The sequence below is a fragment of the Amblyomma maculatum genome, chromosome 7, assembly GCF_055883805.1.
Source record: "Amblyomma maculatum isolate TAMU_Amacu chromosome 7, ASM5588380v1, whole genome shotgun sequence".
Classification (NCBI taxonomy): domain Eukaryota; kingdom Metazoa; phylum Arthropoda; class Arachnida; order Ixodida; family Ixodidae; genus Amblyomma; species Amblyomma maculatum.
In genome coordinates this window covers 126,757,961-126,770,396 of record NC_139350.1, presented here as the reverse complement: position 1 = coordinate 126,770,396, position 12,436 = coordinate 126,757,961, and the positions used below count along the sequence as shown (strand labels likewise).

The 12,436-nt window shown below is 45.7% G+C and overlaps 1 pseudogene; it reads right to left on the bottom strand.

The window, feature by feature from the left end:
• Positions 1–5,343: 5,343 nt before the first annotated feature.
• On the bottom strand, positions 5,344–11,835 carry LOC146184689 (uncharacterized; annotated as a pseudogene).
• Positions 11,836–12,436: the final 601 nt, after the last annotated feature.

Below are 12,436 nucleotides of genomic sequence, written 5' to 3'. Positions count from 1 at the left end.
TTACTATGATAGCATTTTTATTACCTTGCTTCTAATCTGTAAGCGCCCTGAGTAAAGTCATTTTGTATTTCTCGCTTCGTAAAGCAGGTAAGAAACCCATCTGCCTGGGGCTATTTCAGGAAACTCCTGCACTGCCTGGAAAGTCCGGAATGAAACCGCGCGGAGCTCTGCTACCGGAATGGCCTGTATGGTTGTTGGCCCTCGTTTCCGGAAAGAAACGCGTCGCCAGGGTGGAAAAAGCATGCAACATTATAAAATAAAGCGACAACATTGAAAATAATAAATAAAATAAAACATACAAAAAATTTACTACCAAGTGTGGAATCAAACCTCGGTCCTCATTGTCTTTAGACGGGCACCTTAACCACTACTCTACGGCGGTTTATGGTTATATTGGTTATTATTCAGTATATATTGCTAATTTTGCTCTTTCGTACTTTGTATATTTTCCTTGGCTGGAGAATTTGGCGCCGTAATTCACCGATCGCCCTTTAAATACGCTGAATATATTTACAGGCTCTCACGAGGGTTCACAAATGTGCCGTATCTTTATAATGCGTCGCTTTATTGAACGCAAACCTGCAGATAATATAATTTACTAGTGCTGATGTGTTTTTCATCGTCCACGAACTCTTGTAAGTTTTCATACATACAGAGATATCCGGTGCACTAATACTTGTAATACTGGGCGTTTTAGCTTCACGTGCTACCAGCGGAGCATCGATGTCAATTTATACACTTCCGACTCAGCGGTTTCAATATGTAAACATTCGAGAACGCGTCGCCCGGTGTGCGGCTATCTGCGTATCTTTCGATGGTCAGCGATGTTTGCTTATTTTTTCTTGAACAGTTTTTTGTCATCGCTAGCGAAACGATACGTTCGTGCTTCCACTTTCGTGTTGAAGAGGCAGATCTTCAGTCGCAGATATGAAGACGCACCGCAAGATCGTACGAGCTGCAGCGACTGTTGTACGCGCAAAAGCGACGCGACGCGCGTATATGCTTGCTAACGCACACTTCGATGGCTTCGCATTTTCGAGGTATTTGGGAAACGAAGCGTGCCCTTTCCATACAGAATAGTTGTATAATATGTTTGATATCATGCTTATTTAGTGCGCTGGCGTGTCCGGCATGGTCATTCTGGTTGAGCTTCGTCGATCGGCCCGGCTTCTGTTCAGAAGCGGAATACTCTGCCTGGTATCAGTTCCAGAAATGACGCGTTCGTCCGGTTTCTGGTTAATTGATACAGGCTGAACCGAAATAATACCGCGCGGAGCACTCATTCCGGAAATTTCTGTATGGTCCGTGGCGCTTGTTTCAGAAAAAAACTGGACGCCAGGCTGGAAAAAGCATGGAGGGCTATAAAATAACACCTCTACACTTGAAAAAGAAAAAGAAAGAAAAAGAAGAGGTAGCGAAAAGAAAATGGAAAAAAATATACATGTGATTCAAACTGCGATCTTTTCAGCCCGAAAGCACGCACTTTAAACATTACACCACGGCAGGACACGGTCGTAGTGGTTATATTTCTGCTTATGTAGTGCACATTGCTCTTTTGTAGTTTGTGTATTTTTGTAGGGTGTAGAATTTGTGGTCGTAATTGAACGATCGCCCTTTAAACACGCTGAATCTTTTTCCTGGCTATCACGAAGGGTTATCCCTGTCCCGCATCTATACAATGTATCGCTTTCTTGCAAAAGAACCTCAGATTGTCCCAATTTACTAGTGTTGATGTGTTTTGTCATCATCTTCGAACGCATCTAATTTTTACTACATATAGATGTATCGGTGCACCAACACTTGTAATACTGCTTTTTTTAGCTTCACCTGCTGCCATCGGAGCCGCGACGTCAATGAATTTACTTCTGACCAAGTGTTTTGCATAAGTAAACACTCGAGTAAGCGACTCCCGATGTCCGGCTGACCTGTGCATATTTCGATAGTCAGCGATGTGTTTCATTTATTCCCGAGCGTATTTTATCCTCGCTAACGAAACGCTACGTTCTTGCTTGCACTTTCGCGTTGAAGGTGGCAGATCTTCAGTCGCAGATATGAAGATGCACCGCAAGATCGTACAGGCTGCAGCGACTGTTGCACACGCAAAACCAAACGCGATGCGTGTATGTACTTGCTAGCGCACACATCAGCGGCTTCATATCTTCTCAGTAATGGCGAAACAACGCGTACCCCACATATACAGAAAAGTTGTAACGTATAATATGTATGGTTTCATGCTTATTTAGCGCGAAGGCATGTTCCGACGTGCTCATCCAGGTTCAGCTTCACGATCCGCCCGAATTGTACTCAGAAGCGGAGATGCTCTGTCCCGTGTATATCGGGTTTGTCCGGTTTCTGTTAAACCGGACATGACCTGTCCTGTATATGAGCTCAATACAGGACTGGTCCGCCCTGTTTCATATCCATACCGGACTGAGATGTCATGTATAAGATGCATAATTGGAAATGGTCTGCCCTGTATTAATTCGATACCGGACTGGACCGTTCGGATTGAGATTCATACCGGGCATGACCAATCGATATAAACCCATTTAAGCTTCATATAGAACTGGTCCGCCCTGTTTCATATCCATAGCGGACTGGGATGTCATGTATAAGATGCATACTGGAAATGGTCTGCCCTGTATTAACCCTATACCAGACTGGACCGTCCGAATTGAGATTTATACCGGACATGACCTGTCCGATATAAACTCGTTTAAGCTTCATACAGGACTGGTCACACCGGTATGAAATACGGGATGATACAGGACCGATTCAAACCCGTTTGTCACAATACGGGATTTTTCACTAGGGCAGGCACGAAGACAAGTTGAAGCTCGGCAGAGCTTAGAAGGAAAACTTGAGAAACTTATTTTTCAGGTAAATCGTTTCTTTATTTTGCTGTCATATAGTAGGTGTGTAAGTGTAATATAGAATGTGTAGTAGTTTAGTATATGGAAAGAAAAATGGTAGGAGTAACATTAGGAGATAGGAAGCGTGCAGAGTGGGTCAGAGAAATAACTCAAGTTACTCACCTTCTAGTAGAAATCAAGATGAAATGAGCATGGGCAGGACATGTAGTGCGAAGAAAGGATTACCGATGGTCGCTTAGGCTAACAAACTGGATTCTAAGGGAAGGAAAGCATAGCAGGGGGCGGCAGAAAGTTAGGTGGGCGGATGAGGTTAAGAAGTTCGCAGGGGTCAAGTGGATGTAGCTTGCACAGTACCGGGTTAATTGGAGAAATATGGGAGAGGCCTTCGCCCTGCAGAGGGTATAGTCAGGCTGATGATGATGCTGATGATGATTAGTAAGTATACTCATGGTAGACATCTTTTCTTTGTTTTAGGTTTAATGTGTATTGTCATCTTTGATTTTCCAGACCGGGATAGTGGTGCGGTCTTAGCAACCCTGGCTCTGCTGCTGTCCTGACGATCCAATCAGAGGGGGGGGGGAAGAGACCATTCTCATTGAAATAAATGTACATTTAAATTTAAGGATGCACACTCTATAAATTGTGAAGACCGCATTTGATATCTCCTCTACCTATCATTTATCAACGACTTCATCACACTGAAGAAAAAACACGAATAATACACGCAGATACAAATGTCTGTGTATGTATTAAATGTGCAAAAAGCCATACTGTATGTTTATTCACCAAATCAATCAGTTATTGTAAAAGTATTAAGAGATGAATTGTTTCTGTGGGTTCAGTTCAGTTCAGTCGTTCAGTCGTGTCCGACTCTTCGTGACCCTATGGACCATGTCACGCCACGCTTTCCGGTCTCTCACTATCTTCCTAACATCGCATAACTTCATCTGCAGTACCTCGAGGATGCCATCTAACCATCGCGTTCGCTGCCTACCCCTTCTCCGGCGACCCTCAACCTTTCCCAACATCAAATCTTTCTCCAGCGACTCCTCTCTTCTCATCAGATGACCAAAGTAGCTTAGCTTTAACTTTAGAATGTTACCCTCCAATGAGCAGTCAGGGTTGATGGTCGACAAAATCGACTGATTTGATCTTCTGGCAGTCCAAGGAACTCTCAAGAGTCTTCGCCAGCACCACAATTCAAACGCGTCAATTCTTCGGCGGTCAGCCTTTTTCACAGTCCAACTCTCTCATCCATACATCACAACTGGGAAGACCATAGCACGATTTATACGGATCTTGGTTGGCAGACTGTCTCTGCTCTTTACTAGGCGGTCAAGGCTAACCATTGCTCTCTTTCCCAAAAGCAGGCGTCTCCTAATTTCATGGCTGCAGTCTCCTTCCGAGGTAATCTTGGAGCCCGAGAACAGAAAATCTGTCACGGCTTCCACTTCTTGTCCATTGATGCTCCAGGACTTGATAGGGCAAGACGCCATGATCTTTGTCTTTTTAATGTTCAGTTTAAGCCCAAACTTCTCACTCTCAACTTCTCACTCTCTTCCCAAAGATGGAGCGCTTTTACCTCATGTTCTTTATTCCAGCGTGGTTTTGAACCTAGTTTTTATTCGTTGAGAAAGGAAATCTATACATTCTTGATTTTTCAGAATCTTTTGTTCAGTTTTGAATACATGTTTTAAAATCTAATGTAAATATTTAGATTTTTTGTATATATGTGTATATTTTGTGTATATATGTGTGCATATTTTTACGTATCCGTATTATATTCTTCAACACGCGTATTATAATTAATAAAAATGTGTTATCGTCATTTGCAAAAAAAAAAAATGGGTCATGACTGAATAAAAATATGCGAGCATTTGCATCTTCTTCTATGATGACTGGTCTGTTCTTAAATGTCATTAATATTGTACTACTGCCTGCAAAATTCCAAGCAAGCTGACATCCCCCCCTCCTCCCTCATCTCATGCGCCGAAATTACTGGAAAGATGGCAGAGACAAACTTTTCCCACCAGGAAAACAAAAATCGGGCTTAGAGGTGTGAGCCGTGTTCTCGCTACTTCGCTGCTGTAATGTGATTGGCACATCATTTAGATATGCTGCCGATTGTTTTCTTTTATTTCTGTGCCGGCTCCCACCTAGGATGCGGTTGTCTGGTTTTTGGCTTGTGCGCATCAAATGCCTGGCGCGGCCGGATGCACCAGCCTTTGGGCATGTGCACATGTGGCGAGTCGGCGCAGTACGCGTGCCGTTTTTGCTTGTGATATTTTTGAGAGTTGAAATTGAACTGGTTTTAGGACTGGGTGGGTCTTGAAGTGTAGGGTGCTCCAGGTGAGGTGCGCGCTAAGCGGAAGTTTCAGCGAAATACTCCAGCAATATTTATATACTTTAATTTTCTGAATGTTGCCATCTTTTGAACAGGATGCCGTTGAACATTGTCAGGCCGAACCGGTTATTTTTTCATTATATATGGCTGCATGTTCACCAGAGCAGCACACACAAAACGTGCTTTGCTCATCTGGGGGACCAAGCGGAGAGGCACTCTGTTGAACAGAATTCTGTAAATTTTTAGCCGCTGGATCATTCGTTCGACATGAATGCGCACTGATGCAAACTTGTATGTTTTGTCCATGTCCTCCGCAAACAGCTGGCCTCCGGTCAGATTAAATGGTGGGATGAGATGAACTGCACTTTTTACTTCTATACCTGCCCTGATGCAAGGGAATCCTTTGTCACTTAGCACCAGATCCCGGGTTCAATGAACTCCTAAAACCCAGAGTCCTGCGTGACGAAGGAGTCAGTTTGCCTCCCTCCATGTACTTCCGAAACAAATGAAATCATTCTATTGGGAATAATTCCTACAAGAAATTTTACAGTGTAGCCTTCCTTGTAGTTAGAGTATAGGACATGCTGACAGTTTGAATTTTATGGCATCTCTGTCCGGATTTAAGAGCAGTCTATGATAAAAGTGCAATTAGGGTAAATTAATTTAAATGCAGGTGGCATGGACATCCGAATAACCTCTCTTGAAGGGACGTAGACCCATTCCCGTAGCACCACATATATATCAAAATATCAAGCGTTTTCTTAAAAACAGCTAATGCAGTCCTTTCACCGACTCCGAATATAACTGCCAAGGCACTGTATGTTAACCCAAACCGAAGTTTAGCCAGGAACAGCCACAAATTGTCCTCCTGTGTTACATCTGGGCTTTTGTATCTTGAAGCAGGCAACAAATTCAACAACAGGCTGAACACTGGCAATGTCAACCCGCAAAGGTCTTTCAGCACTTCCTGGTTTTCCTGCAGTGATGTGAAGCCTTGAAAACCACATCTTCTCTGCCAACTTACATTTGGGCTCGTGACCTTCAATAATTAGAAAGGAAATATTCATTAGAGACTTAAAAACACACAATTCGTAGGAATAAAATATATCAGCAATTCCAAACATTAAGTAAAAATTCGTTTCTATAGAACTGCAGACGAAATATGCAAATAAAGATGTAATAAGCTCAGTACGAGTTACACCTTTTCAGTCTTATCGATATGAGTCAGTTGAGTGGATGCTTCTGTACAATTTGTCATTAACAAAAATTCAGGTTTCCACTCTTTGAAGTATCTGTTTGGCATGAATGAAAAAAAAATTCATGTATTTGAAACAGTTGCTTCTTGGTATTCATTATATTTTGCAACTAAATCTAAGTAAAACATAGATCGCAATGACAACTCGAATGCATTTAGTGTGTTTATATCTAGGTATTTCAAAAGAAGAGCAGGTGTTACAGCGTCAGTTTTTATTTTCAAAAGATCTCTACCATGAGTTTGCTGCTCATCAGTTTGATTTCTCGTCACCCCACAATCGTCTAGAAAATCACTGCATTCCATTTTATGCTGATATTCCTCTTGAGGGCTGTCTGCATTGTTGAATGTTTCTTGTGTCACTGATGCTGGCATTCCCTCTGACATACTTGCAGGAACATTGCTTCTGCTGCTTTGTTGCGCTTCCTCGTTTAGAAGAATTGGCCTGATTTAACCGTCTCTGCCACCTGCGTTGGAGAAGAAATACAATAAATAACAAAATATTATTGCCCGGCGTATATGCCCAGGCATTTATATTATAGACAGCATATATTTGTCATGCACAACTTTCTGGCATTATAATTATTCACAACTTCTGCCATATTGCATGCACCATAGCCACATAAAATATTTCAGTCGCTGCTCATACCTTTGTGCCCCTTCTTGGCTCAGGGCTTTCTTCCTGCACATAAATGGAAAAATACTTGGAATGTATGATGGGTGATCTTGTATGTCGCTTTTGCAATTGTCCACAAAGAGTGCTGCAAACTCTAGCCGCCGCTGTTGTCACCACCGGTGTTCCGTCGGGGCTATATAAAGACAGCAAAAAATTATATTGAACTCGCATACAACATTGAGTTCTTATTAACTTGTTTTCACACTAAACGCTTTAAGATTTATAAGTACTGAGGTGGTCGTCGTAAGTCGGAGCAGTGCGGCAGTCACTAACCTTGCCAGGTATGCGTCTGCATAAGGCATCTGTTGATATTAGTCCCCAAAAAATTATTATTGCATTACCGGACACGCGGAGGGCTCACTGGCAAAAAAAAAGAAATGACAACCATTAGTGCGAGCTCAACTGCTAAAGGTACGGAATTACAATGAACACTGGTCAGAAATGACATTGCACTTCCAACATACCAAACTTGTTTAGCAAGAAATGAAAAAGACTCACTTCACTCTGAGCTCAGCATTTATCCATGCTTGCCATCTCTTTTTTATACCATTTCCCATGAAATCGGTAGAATATCACCTTCACTTTTCGGCCCTTGGTGTTCAGGGGACTATTGTGACATCCTACGGCCCAACAATACGTTTCTCCACTCTTCGAGCGCCGCGAAATTCCAGCCATGACTGAAAGGTCAAATACCACTCCTGTGCAGCCGTGAGCACGATAGCACGGGCGCACTATGAAAGAGCAGGTGCCAGCGGCATGAGCAGCGCACGTACCAGTCGAGACTTGGGTGGTTCAGTGCGCTCCCCCGGCGACGTTCCCGACCAGTAGTTCAGAAATGACCGCCAGGGGAGTAGGGAATGCGCTGGTATAGGAGGAGCAAACGTCAGGTGCGCTCCCCTGTAAGCATGGAGTAACATCCAAAATTTGTAAGTAATTTAGGTGATAAGACGCGCCACTTTCAGCCGACCACTAAGATAGGTTTTCCACTAAAGCATCAAATCACTAAAAATGCTGTGTACCTCGTTGTGTTTGAGTGGCAACTATGTTGGCCAACTTCCCGAAATTAATTCAGCTCAAGAGAGAGAAAGCAATGGCCTCAGACTCCCTCCTAGACGTTCTTTCCTCCATGCTCGCGTAGCCGCCGCCTGCGCCAGCGGACGCCTGAACTTGGACTGGCGTCACGGTCCGCGGTCGGCTCCGATTGGTTGCTACATCCTGCAGAACGGGAAAAATAGGTTCAGACCCCATCGCGCCGAAGAACGTCAGATATTCCAGCCTGTGGGAAAACAACGAGCTTTTGCGGCAGGTGGCGCGCGGAAAACATCCTGCGTTGTACATCCCGCTAGTCTTAGTGTGCCCGAGCAGAACAGTGTGTCGAGAACAGGCGGAAGGAGAACCACGAGCTCTCCGTTGCTCATCGTCGGTCGCCCGAGAAGGCCCGCCAGTAAGAATGCGGGTCTGACCGAAGCCGGCCTTGCGTTCTCACTTTCTCTCTACCTGCCCGCTTTCGCGCCCTGGAATCGCGTTGCTTTCGCTTTGTGAAACGTTTTGCGATACCTATGCCTGCTTACGTGTCAAAGACATCCCGCCGCGGTGGCTCAGTGGTTAGGGCACTGGACTACGGAACCTCATTGATCGTATCGTATCGCGGCTACGGCGGCCACTTTTTCATGGTTGCGGCAAGCAAGGCACCCGTGGGCTTTGGGATTTGAGTGAACTTTGTTTCGGCGTCCAACAACGAACAGGCAACGTGGAAGCAACAAGAAGAGCGTTTATTCGAGATTGTTTGCTGGTATATATAGCCTACAAGCGGCTGCACGATAGCGGCCAGAGCGCATGCGCGACAGATACGATACATCTCCCACGATGTAATCTTTAAAATTCTGAGAGCACAATATGCGACACTTGTTGGAAATTCTGGTCGTAGTGAAGACGATTGGGCTGTCTCTCTTGTCGGGTGGATCGCCTTGGCACAAATTGCGTGGGCTGTATTGTAGACTGCGACGCTTCCACGTTTTCCTGGGAAATGTCTTCGCTGCCAGAGTCATCATCCGTTAAGTCGCTTCGGAATGGCTCACGTGTGGCTAAAATATGTTGTCGGTTGCGTCGAAGCACTTTGTTATCCTCTGTAAGGATGCAATAGGACCTTGGGGCCACCAGGCTCATGACTCGAGCCTTGCAGTCCCATGCATTCCCTCGTACTCTTACAACTGCATCTTTTTTGAGCTCGGGAAGATTTTTCCCTTTGGAGGGCCTTTGCTGCGTGGTTGGCACCGGGACTTTTGTTGACTGGAGCATGACACAAAGTCTGGTAGCCGAGTGCTTAACTTTCTGCCTTGAAGAAGCTCTCCAGGGGACTGGCCTTCGGCTAGTCGAGTCTAGCGATAACCGAGAAGGCCCAACCAGAAGTCATCATTGAATTCGCCACTCTTCTTCATTATTCTTTTGACAATTTGGACTACCTTCTCGGCGAGACCATTGGACCATAGGAATCGCGGACTGGACGTCACATGCTTGAAATCGCATCTACAGGCGAACAAAGCAAAATCATGTGATGAAAACTGAGGACCGCTGTCGGTGAAGACTTCCAACGGAAACACATACCGTGCAAAAATGAGCTAAGCTTAGCAATGACAGTGCATGTCGTTGTGTCGGTAAGATTTTCGATTTCAGGGAAGTTTGAGAACACATCGAACACGCACAGGTAGGAGTTTCCGCCGTACATAAATATGTCAACACCCACCCTGTACCAGGCATGGTCTGGGATCCGCCTAAGCACCACTGCTGCGGTTTCTTGTTGTTATGCGTATTTTCGACAAACAAAACAGGTCTTCACCATGGTTTCAATGTTCATATTCAGTCCTGGCCAGACTACCAAGCGACGAGCCCTCGCTTTGCACTTATTTACGACAAAGTGACCTTCAGGAATGCGACCCAGTATTTCAGCTGTCATATTCTTCAGAATGACGACCTTTGTCCCCTTCATAATAATACCCTTAACCTCTGATAACTCAGGACCAAAAGTTTCATGCAGCCTTCAATTTCTTCTCCATTTCTTAGTTGCTGCAATACTGTCTGCAAAGTCTGGGTCAGAGGCTGTCGCTTCTGCCAGTTTATCAAACATTTTCTTGCTTACCAGCTCTGTAGTCACGCTCACTGCATGAACGTTGACGTCATAAGTGAAGTCATCACGTTCGCTTGGAACGGCTTGCGACGATATTGAAAGCATATCGGCCAGGAACAGCTGTTTGCCTGGAACAAAGTAAAGAACATAATCGTATCTTAGCAAGCGCAGGAAAAATCGTTGCAGTCTTGGTGGCATGTCACCAATTACTTTCGAAGCAATTGCTATCAACGGTCTGTGGTCTGTTTCGATGGCAAACTTGCGGCCGTAAACAAAATGAAAAAAAAAATTCACAGCCAAAAGTAATGGAACTTGCTTCTTTCTCGATTTGCGCGAATCTCTGTTCTGCCTCCGTCATTGTGTGTGATGCATAGGCGACCGGCCGGCAACTACCACCGTGGTTCTGAAGAAGGGCAGAACCAATCCCATTGTTCAAAGCACCAGCAATGACCTTGGTTTCTTTAGTAGGATCGAAAATGGCTAGAAAAGTGCTCAGTGCGTCACAGAGAGCTTGTTATTCTTTACAGTGGTTTTCAGACCATTCAAAAAGGGCGTCATTTTTAACGAGGCTTCCTAGCAGCGTCGTCCTTTCCGCTAGATGCGGTCTATATTTCCCGAAATAGTTCATTACCCCGAGCATTCTGTGAACGCCGGCTTTGTCCTTTGGCTGAGACATCTCACCCAAATGGTGTGGTCGCACGACTACTGTTCCCAAGGATGCGCGATCGAATCCCGGTCTCAGCGGCTGCTTTGTGATGGAGGCGAAAAGCAAGGCGCCCGTGTGCTGTGTGATGTCAGTGCACGTTAAAGAATCCCCAGGTGGTCAAAATTTCCGGAGTCCTCCACTACTCTCATAGCCTGAGTCGCATTGGGACGTTAAACCCCACAAACCAACCTAATGGTGTGGTCAGTGTGGGATTAGGTCTCATTCCGTCTTTGTTTATGACTTCATGCAACAAGTCAATTTTTTTGTGACACCGAATTCGTATTTCGCCGCATTGAGCGTCCGGCCAGCCGTTTTGGCTAGTTGCAAGGCTGTGCGGAGGCGAGTATCGTGCTCTCCCATATCAATATGTCATCGACATGGATTCGGACCCCTGGAGCCTGGTCGAATATTTCATTCATAGTTCTCTGGAAAACCTCAGGCGCTGAAGCAATGCCGAAGGGAAGTCTCAAGAAACGGCAACGCCAAAAGCGTGTTCCGATTGTGCATACCTTCGATGTAGTTTTATCTAAGGGGATTTGGGGGAACCCCGGATGTGCGTCGATGCGAGAGAAAAAGGAGGCACCGGCAAGCTCAGCCTCAATGTCATCCGTTCAGGCATTTGATAGTGTTCTCGCATGAGGCACTCGTTAATTCGCCTGGGGTCAATACATATGCGCAGTTTCCCAATCCTTTTTTCTTGCTGCCACAAACGGACTCACCCAATCACTGGGTTCACTGACTTTGGCCACGCTGCCAGCTCGTTCTATCCGATTCAGCTCTTCTCGCAGGGGCTCGAGCAACGCCAAGGGCACCCGTCGCACCGGCTGGACTACCGGTGTTGCATCCTCGCGCAGAACCATATGGTAAGGGCGAGCTAGACAGCCGATGCCTTGAAACAAATCGGGAAATTCATTAACCACTTGGTCAGTGCTGTTCGTGCGCACAGTGTTCACAGAACGCGACAACAGACCTAACTCACAGACAGTCCCAATATGGCCTAGTTGCCGCTTTGTTTTTAAATTAAGAAGTCGAAGTACCCACTTTATTCGTTCGCAACCACTTTGAGCGTAGCCACTGCTCAGCAACAAGCCGTTCAAACGATACTGTAGGCAAGACAAGGCTTCAGTACGCCGCCGCTGCCGCCGCCGCCGCCGCCGCCGCCGCTGCCGCTGCCGCCGCGTTCTGGACGGCGTCCGAGATGATAGCCTTGAGGCATTTGGTCCGAGGGGTGGGAAGGAGTTCGAGCGGTCCCTGAGACTGCGTTGATTGCTGCCGGAACGTTGGCGGTCCCAGCGGCTGGCGTGTTGCAAAATTACCCTGCGTGAGGAGGCTTGTTCTTGTTGCTTAGCAGCTTCAGCCCGTCTGCGATTTTCCCACTGACGGCACTTGACGGCGTAGGGAGTGCGAAATATTTCTTTGCATCGGCTGTCGCCCGTGAGGTGTTCTTTCCCGCAGAGACGG